The sequence below is a fragment of the Poecilia mexicana genome, unplaced genomic scaffold (genome assembly GCF_051168715.1).
Source record: "Poecilia mexicana isolate PSO_F unplaced genomic scaffold, ASM5116871v1 scaffold_12, whole genome shotgun sequence".
Taxonomy (NCBI): domain Eukaryota; kingdom Metazoa; phylum Chordata; class Actinopteri; order Cyprinodontiformes; family Poeciliidae; genus Poecilia; species Poecilia mexicana.
In genome coordinates this window covers 4,688,575-4,703,195 of record NW_028263381.1, presented here as the reverse complement: position 1 = coordinate 4,703,195, position 14,621 = coordinate 4,688,575, and the positions used below count along the sequence as shown (strand labels likewise).

Sequence of the window (14,621 nt, the reverse complement as noted above, 5' to 3'; positions counted from 1 at the left end):
TTGGTCTCAATCTTTAAGGACAATTTTGACTTTATAAATAATTTTATTTGCCATTTCTATTGTTTTATTTATTTTTTAAAATGTCTTCCCGTTTCAGTGTTAAATGCTCATTAGAATTTGAACTTTATTGATCTTTGAGACTGTGTTCTTCCACTGATATACCATTATATTAGTTGAAAATGGTCTCAAAAGAAGAATATTAACCCAACAACTTCTGGGGCAATTTATTGTCCAGCAAACTTTGTCATCCAGCCCTGGTGGCGGCCATATTGGATTTTGAGGTTAGCAACTTCCGACGTCCCAAGTTGCAATTCCAACTCCCAAATCACAACTTCTTCACACAAACAGATCCCTGCATTTATGTGCGATGGCTCCATATAAATTAGCCAGCGTAGGAACAATGTTGCTGCGGGGAACTCCACGGAGGTCAAGACCTCGGCCTTATATATGTTACTTTGAGCCACCCGCTGACAATTAAATTGGAGTTGAGTGCAAAATTAACACGACACAATGGGTATATTATCGGGGGGGATTTGCTACGATGAAATCAACCTGACTTATCCTTTCACGCAGTGACCTCTCCTCATGCCCTCGTGTTTCTTTCCTCGCACCGAAGCAGCCAATCCCGCCCCGCCAACCCTCCGAAACCTGACAGAACTTTATTGCTCTCTATGCGTCCCAGCGCTCAAATGCAGCGCTCCGAGCCAGTCATGCGCGCTGATTAGATTAGGCAGCCCTGGAGCTAATCACCCTCCCCTCTGCTATTCTTTACTACCCCGAGCCATTTCTTTCCCTTTTTTTCCCTCTCCTTGGACTTTCCATGTCCTCTGTACTCCCTGCGGTTCGTGGAGATGAGTCTCCCCTCGGGGGGGAGTTGGGAGGTGGCGGTGGGAGAGAGGGTATACATATGCCTCCAGCGGCAAAGCAGAGCTCTGTTTACAGGGAATCCAGCATGGTGGGGTCTTTTGCGATAACAAAGCCTCTCCCGAAACTTGCCTGAAGAGAAAGCGGTGCAAAAAAAAAAAAAAAAAAAAAGAATTACTCGTGAAGGGGAGAGAAGGGAAGAAAGGAAGGGGCGTTTGAACCCTCCTGTGGGGTGAAATGAGGAGAAAATCTGAGAATCTGCAGCGGGATTTCTTTCTTTTTTTTTTTTTTGTTCATTTGTAGCGGGCCGGGGGTCAGTCTCTGGGGAATGAACGGCAGACAGACGGTTGGTTTTGCAGCTGCACCTCCCCCCCTCCCCCTCTCGGCTCTATGTCTGGTCCCTGAGCGACTGCAGACTCGTTAAGCTGAACATGTTTGCATGTTCGTTTGATCTCACGTCTCCGGTTCTCTTCACCGTTTTTTTTTTTTTTCGTCTTTGCTGCGTCAGACACGTTTGAATATTGATCAAGCCGGACTTGGAGTCACTGGAGTCACAGCTGTATGCTAATGATGGAAGGGTTCCACCGGCCCACAATAGGCAGCCTGTGTTTGCGATGTGCGATAAGGCCCGTATCATATGTTCGCTTTGGCTCGGGTCATGGAAAAGGCTGCAAGCTGTGGGAACGAGATAGCGCCGAGCCGGGCTTTGTGTTCGTGTGACGGATGAGACGCAGTCATGACTCGCTTCGCGGCCGGCTCCCGGTTCGACTACAAGGAGATGATGAACGTCTAGCTCGTCCAAACAAATACTACAATGGCGAGCTGCCTTTTGGTGGAAGGGATAAGTTGTGTTTTGCTTTAAGAAGATTCAGTAACAACAAATTCTGGTTTCGAGGGGATTTTTGGCCATTGAGAACATTCTCAACGCTAAGCTGCTTAGATTTAAACAAACAACTCGGCATTTTCTCGACCAGCAGGGAGATTTTTCCCTCCGCCGAAATGACCATATAGTTGACATTTCGAGAATAAATTTGCTTAATGGAAAGACGCTGATTTAAAAAAAATATTTTTTTTTTTTGGAAAAATATGTTTTGGCACTAGTCTCCATTGACCGTATAATTTTGCAATTTGACATTTCGAAACTGCACTCGCTTAATGAAAACACACACGGAGACTTTCTCTATCTTTAATTATCACAAGCAAGTGAAATATTGACTATAAGACGAAGAATTCGCTTTTTATACCCAAACCTGCTTTGGATTCACTTAATAAATTTGGCTAAACACAGCAAGTATTTTCAAAGAGTGACCTGAATCCTGATTTATTCACCTGAATTGATTAAATAGTGTTAGATTTTATTTTCCAATTGATACCTAGAAAATTATCAAAATTATTTTTGATATACCAAACCTGCAGAAGACTTTTTAAAGTTTCGCATCCAGAATAATTCACACATTCTTTTCCAGCAACAAATCTGAGTAGTTCATTTGTTCAACTGAAGGATTGGATGTTTAGTTTGGGTATATATATATATATATATATATATATATATATATATATATGTATATCTCTTTGGCCCCTTTTGAATCTTTTTGACTGGGAAATTTTGGCCTATTTCACAAAAAGTGATCGAAGTTCAAAGTCATACAAAGAAGTCAGAACCTAATAGTTTTCTTGTCCGAATTCTAAAGTATAAAACATATAAAAAAGAGCAACAGCTGGGTATTTTGTTTTCTTCAAATCAAGTCTAAATATGTTGGAATTTTTGGATCACAACATTGCAGTCCAGCTGCCTACTTTATCGTGAGGATTTCTCAAATGAATCCCTCTCTTGGCTCCAACACGGCGCGGTCGACATTCCTTTAACTTTCGCTCGTATTTACAGTTCAGTCCTGGCGCAGCGCTGTCCGCGCAGTCGGTGCCGCCGATACGTTGTGTGACTTGGTTGCATGGCGAAAACAATACCTATAATTTGGAGAGGCAGACCTTTCATTATTCATTTTTACATCTGGTAGCCGAAGGTTATTAACATGCTCTCTAGCAATTTATTGGCTCAGCAGTTCTGGGTTTAATAGAGGTGAGTCAGGCTATAAAACAGGGCACTGGTTCAGCCTAATCCTGCTTAATATGCTGAGTACACTCTGAGAAAATGACAAATCACCTACTATTTAAAAAAAAAAAAACTCATCTTTTATGCATTCAACATAAGGTTGAAACAACAGGATTTTCATTTCTTTGATGGTAACTATAATTGCCTAAATTGACCCATTTAATAAGCTATCTCACTAAGCTAATCTCCATTAGTGATTTTTGTTTGCTTCTTTTAGATTGTTTTTAATCATAATAATGTTAAAAATAACATCTTGAAAAACATTTATTTTGGAAATTTGTTGCCAGGAATATCAGGGATGTTTTGGAGAACAGGCAGAATATTGCACACACACTGAGGATCACCAAAGGAACATACCAATTGTCAATTACCCTCAGTAATACCATTTGGAAAGATTATAAAGATGTTATAAATCTAACTGAACCAAAAATACATAAAACGCCTTAGTAAAACTTTTATTAAATCCTTTATAACTTCCTTGCTAATGTTTTCCTTTATCCTCCCTGTCAGACTGAGGGCTTCAGTCTTGCTAACGGTTGCTAACGGCAGGTGAAGGTGACTGTTTTGGTAACGTTTCCGAGGACAGTCGACCTCACCAACCGGTTCCAGTCATTGAACCTTGTTGAAGTGAAAGGTTAGATGAAACACCAGCAAGTCAGAATTAGTGCAAAGTTGGATTAAGAAGTCAAGGCCATTTCCCAAAAGATGTACTATTACCTCAGAATTTTCAAATAGCAGAGTAGATTCATTAGAATGAATGTTAAAAATTGAAAATTAACTTAAAAATAAAAAAAATAATAAAAAAAGCGTTGCCGCCCCCAAACTCGGGGCCCTGGGCTACCACCCAGTCTAACCCAGGTGCTGAGGACCATGTGTTTGTTACAGGAAGGATTCAGAGAGCAAGTCGTTTCTTTGTTTACTTTTGTCATTTTGGGCGGTCTTCCTCAGCTCAGGGGAATTTGTCATCTGAAGCCTGAAAAGATTGTTTGCTGAATAAAAAAAAATAAAAAAAACTGGAGTACGTACGTTTAAAATCCACTTAGTCAGACGATGTGAAAACACAACACAATGAGAGAAATGCGTTCTTGTCCCAGGGGAGCGCGCCCCTCACTGCGGTCCTGACTTCCCCTGCCAACATGGCTGCCTGCCCCACAGGGCACTCACTCTGATTGGTAGCTTCTTTTTAATGGCTGCCTTTGACCTCCATTCATTCACCCATTCATCTGTCCATCTGTCGATTTCTCTTTCATTACACATTGGAAATATAATTCTCACTAAATGGGTTTAGCAAAAAACTTTAGCATTTTATTTTGCCGTTGTCGTTTCTAGGCTAAACTGAAGGTTTTATTCAAAGTGTGAATTAAGTTGACAACTCTGGATTTCCTTTGGTCCTGCACTCAATCTTCAGTGAACTGTATGTTAATGGACTTTTGATCATTTCAAAGTAAAATAAAGTTAACTTTGCTTATCCCTGTTAGGATATCATCATTACAAATGCACTTTTGGCTCTTCAAAGTAAAAGCACTTCCTCATACTCATTCAGAAATTCAACGTTCACCCTCATTTAACAGCTTCACCCTTTTTCGTTCAGGTTGTGATTTATAACGTAGGTGAGAACATGTTTCACATTTCGACTTAAATGTTTCAAATTAATATTTGTGTAGCATGCGACAGACTGGCAACCTGTCCAGAGTGACCCCGCCTCTTGCCCGGAACGTTAGCTGGAGAGGCACCAGCACCCCTCCTGACCCCACTAAGGGACAAGGGTGTAAAATAATGGATGGATGGATGGATGGATGGATGGATAGATGGATGGATGGATGGATGGATTTGTGTAGTAGATTTTTGCTTCTCTCCTTGTAAATCATCTGAATCAGAGAGAAAAAAGAAATGACTGAACACCATCTACTGCACAATACAGTTTATGTCATTAACTGGTGTGACCTATTGAATGCAAAACGTTTCTTGTTCTTCAAACTGAAAGCACTTCCTGAGTCATCTATAAACAGCATCTCAACACAAAATGATATTTCTATAATGAAGTAATGAGACTACGGACATTATATGAATTATAGCAATAAGTGACGTTTAAATGAAATTTTCTGAAAAAGATGATTCTTAAATTTTCACACGTTAACATCGACCTGCTATTGGTACTTGGTACCGTTTATTGGCACAGTTCTTTTCATCACCTTAACTGCGCTCAACATTGCGTTCATTCTTGCCACGCCAGGGTTGGGAAGCGCTCAACCCCGTCGTGTAAACACGTAACCTGTGTGTGGTTAAACTTAATGTGGTTGGCCACATTAAAACGGGTTTTAAGCTAGCTGGGCAGTCAGATTGACGGAAGGAGAGGAGGAGGAGGAGGAAAAGATGAAGAGGCTTTGTCTTTCAGACATAACACAATCTGGTGAACACGAGCCTGACCTCACACACACACATACACAACCATGCGTGGGTGAGGGATAATTTCATGCGCTTATGAACCCTGGTGCCTGCTATGTCCGTCATCATGTCTGGGATAGCTCTGGCTGGCGTCCAATCTGGAGAATTTCCCCTCCGGTTCACATTAAGAGGGCGCTCATTACACCTGTCTTGTGCTGTAGAGAGGGAGAGAAAAAGAGAGAGAGAGACTGACCCCAGTGGCGACTTCCCCACATCTAAACACACGTACAGCATGTTGGAGGTAATCACTTCTGCTCCGAGTGATAAACACAGATCAGCCTGGCTGAGCTGTCTGCTGTGTCTCCCGTTGAGCTAACAGGCTAATCTGCAGACCGTGAGGTGATGTCATCGCTGCCTGTGGTTTACAGGCACGACACACTTGCATGCTTGTAGGCTTGTCATTGGCGCGCGCACACACACATACACACACACACACACACACACACACGCACACACACACACACACACGCACACTTGCAAACGTGTACGGAAATTGGATAGTCTGGTTAATTGTTGATTTAGCGCAAAGTGTGTAATCATTGTGCGCCTCGGGGAGTAAAACACCCCGTATTTTTAGTTTACAGGCCCAGAGATGTTTTAACACTTTAGCTGGTGTGATGGTGTTAGATGTGCTTCGTTGAAGGTGGGAATTAGAGGCTAGTTGAGAGAACACAGTACAACGTTAATTGTGTTTTTGGAGAAAAATTTGAGGTTTTCATCTCTTGGCGATTGATTTTAAGAAGCTACGTAGCGTCTATGGTCATATTTTCATCTCATTTCATTTTACTTTTTATTCAATCCACTCGATAATAAATATGAATAGTTTATGTAATTACTAAAATGTACCATGAATTAAAAGGAGCAGAAAGAAAAAGAAACTTATATCTGCCCGCTATTCACATAAAAGAAAATTAGCTATTCAGCTTAGAAGACTATTACAAATTTCAAATACACAAACATACACAAGTGGATTAAAACCTCAGCTTCACTTTCTTAATAATGATTTTAATATTTATTTTAAATGTAGACAGAGATTTTGTTTGTTTTATCTGGATCTTGGAAAAATCTCAGTTCCTTTAACGTTGTATTTGTTTTCTCTTTTTACAAATCTGTTTGGAATATTTCAGTATCATCTCAATATTCAAAGGATTTTTTTCTCATCAAAGAGAAGTTCGACTCATAATTTGGCTTCTGCTGGCCTGCACCTTGCTCTTAAGTAAACTTGAAGATCTTGGACATAAAGGCGTGTGCTTCAATACTGATTATTTGCTGCATCTCTATGTGAGAAGTTTGTTTTGAAGGAAAGAAGGAAATAGCTGTTGAGTTGAAACTTGTGCTGACAGAAGCAATACATAAAGACTGCAGGTCGAAATTTCAACAATGTCTGATGGTAAATGTAGGAGGAACCTTCATCTGCTCAGTTGAAAAGAGACACCGGTATATGCTAATGATGCTAACATTAGCATCTGCTTCATTACTTCCTGTTGGTGTTAAACTAAATGGCTGCTTCATATGGTTTTTAAACATTTCAAGAGTCTGGGCTGTGTTTGACCACCTCTAGCTGAGAATCTAAAATACTTGGCTGAGCAAACTGGATAATTCTACGAAAGAAGTCGGACATCTTTAGCTCAGGAGTACGTGTTTAAATTAGCTATAAAGTTTGCAAACTGAAATCAATTTGTCACTATTCTCAGACTGATGAAGGTCTTAGCTGGTAGACCTGATACCGTCCTCCCACTCAGCCGTCTGTGTTCAGCCTTCACAGTTGGGTGTCAGGGCTCTGCAAACAGGTGAAGACCTGGTGTGAACACAAACCAGCATTGTTTCTGCCTCGCTGTCGCCGTCACCGGGCAGAGCTTTGCCCCCTGGACTCCGAAGCGGAAGCCGCCTGTGGCAGCAGAAACTCAACAGTTTTTCCTTTTTCTCTTTGAAGCGCTACTGGCAGAGATTTCAAAGCCCCTCTTTCTTAGAGTTGGCTCCTAAAATAATGCAACCCAGCTGCTCAGCTGAGCAGAACCAGGCAATACTTATTACCCTCGACAGCAACTGATTTTTATATATCCTTTTTATGTTTTACCTTTACTGCTTGGACATTCCAGGCCTTTTTTTTTCCTTTTCTTTTTTTAACACAACAACCAGATGAGGTCTGCTGTTTTGAACTGAATGGTGTTCAAACCTATTGGTTGTGTCTTTGTCAGTTCAAACCCATTTTCTGGTGCTGATACAGCATAAACTTTATGAAAATGTGATGAGGCTGAGAATATTCAGGCCAGAGCCGGTCAGGTTGGTAGAGCTCTGCGCAGAACGCTGTGGTTCCTAATCAGTCCCAGTCTTATGATAGGAGCTCTTATGTAACACAGATCAAACAAACATCTATTGTGCAGATGTCTTCCTTTGGCGAATAATTAAAGTCCAGATTTAACTGTTCAGTGTTAAAATATTGAACTGAAACCAATGAAACAATAAAAACTGAAATTGAGAAAACATTTTCATTAACTAACAGAAATAAAAACGGCAATTAATGGGGAAAACTAATAAATGGAAGCACTTTATGTGCTCATAAAACCAAAACATAGTGAAATTATAGATGTAATATCCTTTGTTTTTGTGTTTGTGAATTTATTTATTAGCCTTTTTGACATTAAATAATTTAATAAATTTTTTGAAAATGGTCTCTTCTGTTGAGTATTCATTACCCAATAATACTTTGACCTTTTTGAATTCTGCACCTAAAGACTAACTTAAAGTATGAAAAAAACTAAAACTACGACTATATCTAATAAAAACTAAATAAAAACTGAACAATATTTACCTAATGATGACTAAAGAAGATTAGCAAACAAACTCTGAAAACTAACTGAATTAGACAAAATAAAACTAAACTGTAATGAAAAACCCCAAACTATCAGAAACCTGGTTCACACACAAACCTCAGTGAGCACCTGATTGTCGGCACTCATTAACCAATCATGCACATTTGGTAATTTGTCTTAATTGCTCGCCCTTAAAGTCGTCGGTGCTGGGAGAAGCGATGTGGCCGCTTCCTGACACCTGCGTGTGCGGTGCACTCTGACCTGAGGGATGAAGCATCTGAGCCGGGTTTTTTAATGAGAATGCTCCGTGCTCAGGCTCACATGCCTCTTATTACAAACCCACAGACCAAACGAGCCAACGGAGGATGGGATCAACAAATAAAGAACAGCTTGTCGTGTTTTCTTTTCAACCTTGCCAGACGCAGCGGTAACCCATGACTTCAATTAGACAGTGTCTACATTTGGCTGCTTCTTGTTTGTTTACGGAAACATTTGAATAGTTTAATGTTTGGGATTTGGTGTTTGGTTTATTTTTCGCTGGCTGCATTTCCATTGCAAATGTGCGCAAAACCTTTTTCGATATCTTGCTGTTGTCGGAAAAAGAAAAAACATAATTTCGCAATTGCCATAATTCCATTAAATAAATAAAATTTACTTTTAGTGCAGTTAAAGTTCATCTGCATCATCTTCCTACCACTTCCTGTTGTCTTCTTCATCTTTTCCGCTAGTAGTAACATCCGGTAGTTGATGCGAAAAAAGTGTTTCCATTACAGTTTTTCTGGCGTAAAGAAACTTTTTATCGAAATTGCCTCGTTTCCTTTAAGCAAATTTATTTTCGTAATTCCAGTTTGCAGAATTATATGGTCAATGGAAACACTGCTAGTGAAACAGAGATTCAACACTCAGCCTGGTAGCTAAATGCTAAACGTCGAAGGTAATTCTTCAAAGACAGTCGTACAGGGCTTCATCCAGTCCAGAGGACCCCAAAGATCTTTGCATATCATTCAACCGTTCCTGCTTACATTCAGATGCCGATGGTTGTAACTTGCTACATTGTAGCCACAGCTGCCCTTTTTGCAGCATGACAGAAACGAGGCTGCCACGCACCAGTGGAAATCAGAATAATGGCTTATTCCTGTAGCCTTGATGTTGCTTCGCATACGCAGGAGACATATTGATTATTAAACTTGAAGAAACTCCAACTTTAGAAGTGGTTTCCTTTGATTTTTAGTTCCAACACTTTTAGCCTAAAGGTGATAAGAGATACTGTGGAAATGTACATTAATTGTCAGTCCAGATTTGATCAGTTTTGGTATTTTTGATCATTATTAAGAGTTCATCGAGCGGATTTCAGACTCTTTAAAAACCTGTGAGCTTTGGGTAAGCAGTGACAGAACTGAAAAATATGCAAACTTTATCCTTTAGCTGGTTGTGTTATTGATAGAGTTCTAAGAAATCATTGTACATGTCTAGTTTTTCTACCAAGGACCAAAAATACTTCCAGAGGTAAAGATTGAAACACGCCATCTTTTGAAGACTCCGAGAGTCTTCATCAACTGAGCCTGTCAACACAACAAAGCAACTTAGTATTTACTTCCTTTCCCATTTCAAAATAAGAGGTTCAAACATAGATGCAGTGTTGATAGTTTACTCGTACTGCACCATAACCTGGAACTCAAAAAAGTCTACTTCCAAGTATAAATCAAACCACGGATGATTGGAGATGTTGAAGAAACGTACAATGAAATGGCACAGACTCCAACTATTAAGTAGTCCGAATCATTTACTTTGCCTTGAACATTTATTCAAAGTAGTACCTAAAATACCAAATGAGCTATTTTAGTAGAGCAATCAAGCAGCATATCATTATCCTACAGCTTTTAGCATATGGTGAACCCAATGGCGATTGCTAATCTTTCAAATCGTGCAAACGGAATAACTATGTTATTAAATGGGCTCCCTAAAACTACTTCACTGAAAGAAGGCAACCCCTTCCAGTCAATTCCCCGTTTCCCAAAGCCCTTAACCACTATAAGAAAGACCCTTTTGTGGTGAGCCTGGCTGTGGAGAACATACCTCCAGTCCCCACATAAGAGTCGATCTCCAGCTGTGGAAGCGGCTCGGCAGCTGAACTCCGCCGCCTGGTATCCAACAGCTCCTACTGAGAGGCATTGCTGGGTTTTATGCACGATGGGGCATTTTCTGGCATCACTTGAGAGAGCAAAAATAGTAGTCGGATTGTAACACTCGGGGAGAAAATCCTCTCAGCTGTGGCAATTTGGAATATAACCAAGAAAGATTTACGCGGCCAAGGTTCCCTTGAGGTCAAAAGTATGCTCACAGCACATGGCGAGAGGGAGAAAATAGTCTGCAATTATCTTATTTTTCATTCAGACTTTGCAGCCGTGTCCTTTTGTTGGATCCGATCGGTACAACGTGCTTTTCTTTCTGCCTGCTTTCTTAATTACAGAAAATGGCCAACTAATGAACCAAATCACAGCCAACGTGCTATCAGTGTTGGTTTTATGGTTGCGTGACTGGCGATTAAGAGCCCCTGCTGGCATCGGTTTATTGGCCTAATTAATGTCGCAGTTCTCTGACGGAAGCTATTGTGCAAATAATGTATTATTCAAGGTTTTGTGGTAAAATGGTGTTTGTTTTTCCACTGTTTGGGCCTTTTTTCGTATTGCTGGTTGGATAGATTTTGGTTGTATTATGTTTGTTAATCGCAGCGACAGGCTCGATTAAAAACGAGGCATGCAGTTGGCGACTGGAAAAATATCCTTTTCTTATTATTTCTTCTGTTTAAAAGCATTTGACTAAGACTTAAGGGATATACTTTATAATTCAACACATATCTGAACACACAGTGCAGATATGCCATGCCTGTGGATTAATAATACTAAAAACAAACAAGGTAGTGCAGTATATCAGCAAACCAAGTGGCATGCAAAGGGTAAAAGTGTCTTTGTTTCCATTATTGGAGTTTAAACTAGGTTTGGAACAAATGACACGAGGCTTGAACTGGATAAAAAAATATTGTTTTTACTTACTAATATCACCTCTGCGATGACATCACAAATAAATTACTTGCTAATGGACTTGTAGTTAGACCTTTTTCCAGTTTTCTCCAATCTGTTAAACTTAAAATTGGTTGTTTTGTGATATTTGTGGAATATCTAGTAAAAGTAACATTGGGTCCAAATTTCAGAAAGAAATTAAACTACGTTTTTGAGTTAGCTAAGTTATTAGGTACCACTTTTTTTGTGTATATACAATTGAAAATATTTTGATTTACATAGTAGCAGTCAAAGTCTGTTCTTTAACCTCTTCAGCGTGTTAGCGGGTTCATGAATAATTGAAAAAAACACTTCCTCTCCGCCGTGTTGTCCTGACCATTTAGCAGCTGTTGCTTTGGCTCTGCTGAAATGTGTGCATGCCTCTTGGGAATAAGTTGTTTCCCCGTGTCTCGCTGCAGCTGAGTTATGGTGCGTTCACATGCATAGCTTTTTGCAGATGATGTAACCAGAAGCCAAGGAGAGATTAATGAGATATCCTAAATGGCTGGATAGACAAATACATTTCACACTGTTGAGCTTAAACAATGTAGTTGTGTTTTTTTGGGGGTTTTTTGCTTTAGGAGTCAATGACTGATTGAACTTTTTTTTCAACCAAGTGTTGATACTGAGATATTACCCTTGACACATTTTTCAGTAATGTCATTTGTTGATTTCTTTCACCTGAGGGTTAACTAGGCTAAGTGCTTGTTCTTGATGGACAATATGCTTCAGAAGACTTCAGAAAGTCTCGCAGAATGGGAGGAAAGCAATCAGCCATTAGTCAATTGACCGCAGCTTGATATTTGTGTAGCAGGGAGAGGAACTGGAATCTTCTGGTGACAACAGAAAGATGTTTGTGGCTTTTTGTAAACCCCAAACTTCTGATCCACTTTTGTTTTTTGTAACATTCACTAGCTGTCAGGACGATTAAGACATACACTTTGTTACTACTTGGTGCTCTTTGGGTTCCTTGAACTTTGTTTGGCTTTTTTAAAATCTTAGAAATTATATTTTGTTTGGCAAGACTATGATAAGCTATAAACATCCAGCTGACACACAACAGGCTTACCATTTATGAGAATCCTAATACCCTAATGCTTGCTCTTGGTTTTGGTTTAGTTTCTCTGTCAGTTCATGCCTAAGGCTGCTAAATCTTCCACAACAAGCTGCTAACTTGGCATCCAACATGTTGCAGAACAATGGATATGTTACAGTGGATTTGTAAGCTGTACTGATTTTTCATAAATTTCACTTGTTTCAAAGTCACGATAACACAAATAGCATTCCTTTCTACAGAACTTGTGTAAAAATACACTGTATATTTAAGCTAGCACAAACCAATTTCCCTCCATCCAACATGCACTGTTTTGTGATAATGTTCTGATTTTTGCTCTAATTTTCCGACTTTTACATCTTTTTGAATATTCCAGTCAAACAAAATTCTTTATAGCAAAATATAAAAAAATAAAAAGCACATTTCAATTAGCTAGCTTAAAGTGTGGTGACACAACACAAAGATGTTAGCCTAGTCAGTGGCGCAACTGGTGGATGCGAAGACATAAATTGGTGCCCCCCCCCCACCCCAAGGAAGGAACATCAGCGTAGAAAACATACGCACTCCCCACCCCGCCCCCCCCGAGGCGAGTATACGTTAAGAGTGAAACTCACGCTAGATTTACCTCATTATGTGCGTGAGGTGAAGGAGCATAAGGCGTGCTGAAGTGTATGGGAAAACATAATCTGCACCCTCCAGACGGGGTTTTGGCGCCCCCTCTGGTGCTGCGCCCCTATGCGTTGCATGCGCTGCATACCCACTTTTTGCGCCACTGAGCCTAGTTAATATTTACTGGCAGTATGAGTAGACCTGCTGGGTCCTGATAAACAACACATACAGAAACTCCAATATGCTGTTTACTTTTGCTTTTTGTTTGCTTTTGTTACCCAGCTTATAGTTTTAAGCTGTTGAATTTTCCACAACAGTTTGCTAGCCTAGCCTTTTGTGTGAGAGGCTAACACAACTTTCAGGATTTTGCTTTATTTTTTTTTGCAACTATTAGAATCTGCTTCAACATATCAATAGAATGAAAAGTATTCAGAAAATAAAAAAAACTCAAATTCGCAGCGCTGACTTAAAGCATGGTGAGCTAATATTAAGATGCTAGTCTAACTGGGTCAGAGCAGCACTGCAGGCTCCTTGGGATCAATTTGGTAAAATGCCTTTGATTCACAGCAGCTTTAGATTTATCTGGAATTATGTCTTTGGACACCAAATCCATATAACTTCAACATCATGTTTTATTCTGGCCTCATCCAGCTCATGTCATAAGGTGCTGAATGATCAATAAGCTGCTAACGTTTGATATCACGTGTTGCGAAGTAGTACTGACTAAACAGATCCCTGCTGCGGCTGGAAACGATATAACCTGGGATAACTGAATCCAAACAGCAATTTTGTGAAGCAGAAAGCTGAAACTTACTCATAAGGGAAAGACATAATGAAGCTACAACCTTCTATTGGTTCATTATCCCTGGAGGGCAGACCTTTCAAACTACATTCAATCACTTTGTTTTAATAGTTTAACGATATTGATGGAAACTGATTTAAACTGTTCCGAAGGGGCCGTCTCTGTATTTTGTAAATTAAATGTGACCACAAGCCTATTTCTGCTGGACGTCGTTCATAGTCTCAATACAGTTTCAACTAGTCTGGTTTTAGGACACAAAAAATGCAAGTGTTCACAATCAAGCTAAAACTACATGAGTTAATCTAGCAGATTTAACGTTTTTGCTCCATGGATCTAAAGTTGGCCATCAGCCAGTGACTTCACACCTCGCTTCCTCGCAGATCCAACGCAAACTTTTATGTCGCGCTCTACATTATGCAACTTTGTCCTAACGAGCGTCGCAGACGTCAGCGTCTGCTCGTGTTTTTATGGACATGTGAAACAGTTTAAGTTTCTCCAGGTGCAGCTTCTTCCCTGTGACATGTTTAGATGGAAAATACCAATGAGCAATGAGAAAAGGATGCTTGTTACTGCTGGAGAGCCAGCGATGACTAAACTCTTGGCCTCTGGAGATGGTATGGTTTTGTCGTTTGGACTCAGAGCTCTTTTCTCTCTTCAGGTTGGGCAGCATCAAGAGACGAGACTTACATCATCTGGCTTTAACCGAAGAGGCTTGCCTGCTTTCACTATCAGATTCCACACAAGAGGTTGGTGTTTCACCCTCTAATGTCATTTTGCACTATATATGTCTTTGGTAAGAATTTGTAAAATATCTGAAAAAAAATAAATCTTTTGTTGCCAAAGCACAATTTCAGACTGAAGGTTT

General features: G+C 40.0%; 1 protein-coding gene across 2 annotated transcripts in view; it reads left to right on the top strand.

The window, feature by feature from the left end:
* lhfpl2a (LHFPL tetraspan subfamily member 2a) overlaps window positions 1-14,621 on the top strand; it is a 48,606-nt gene that overhangs the window by 6,067 nt on the left and 27,918 nt on the right. For both annotated transcript variants that reach the window (XM_014984353.2, XM_088010790.1), the window contains exon 2: window positions 14,415-14,502. The gene's annotated coding sequence lies outside the window, so the exon portion shown is untranslated. The remainder of the gene's footprint in view (window positions 1-14,414; window positions 14,503-14,621) is intronic.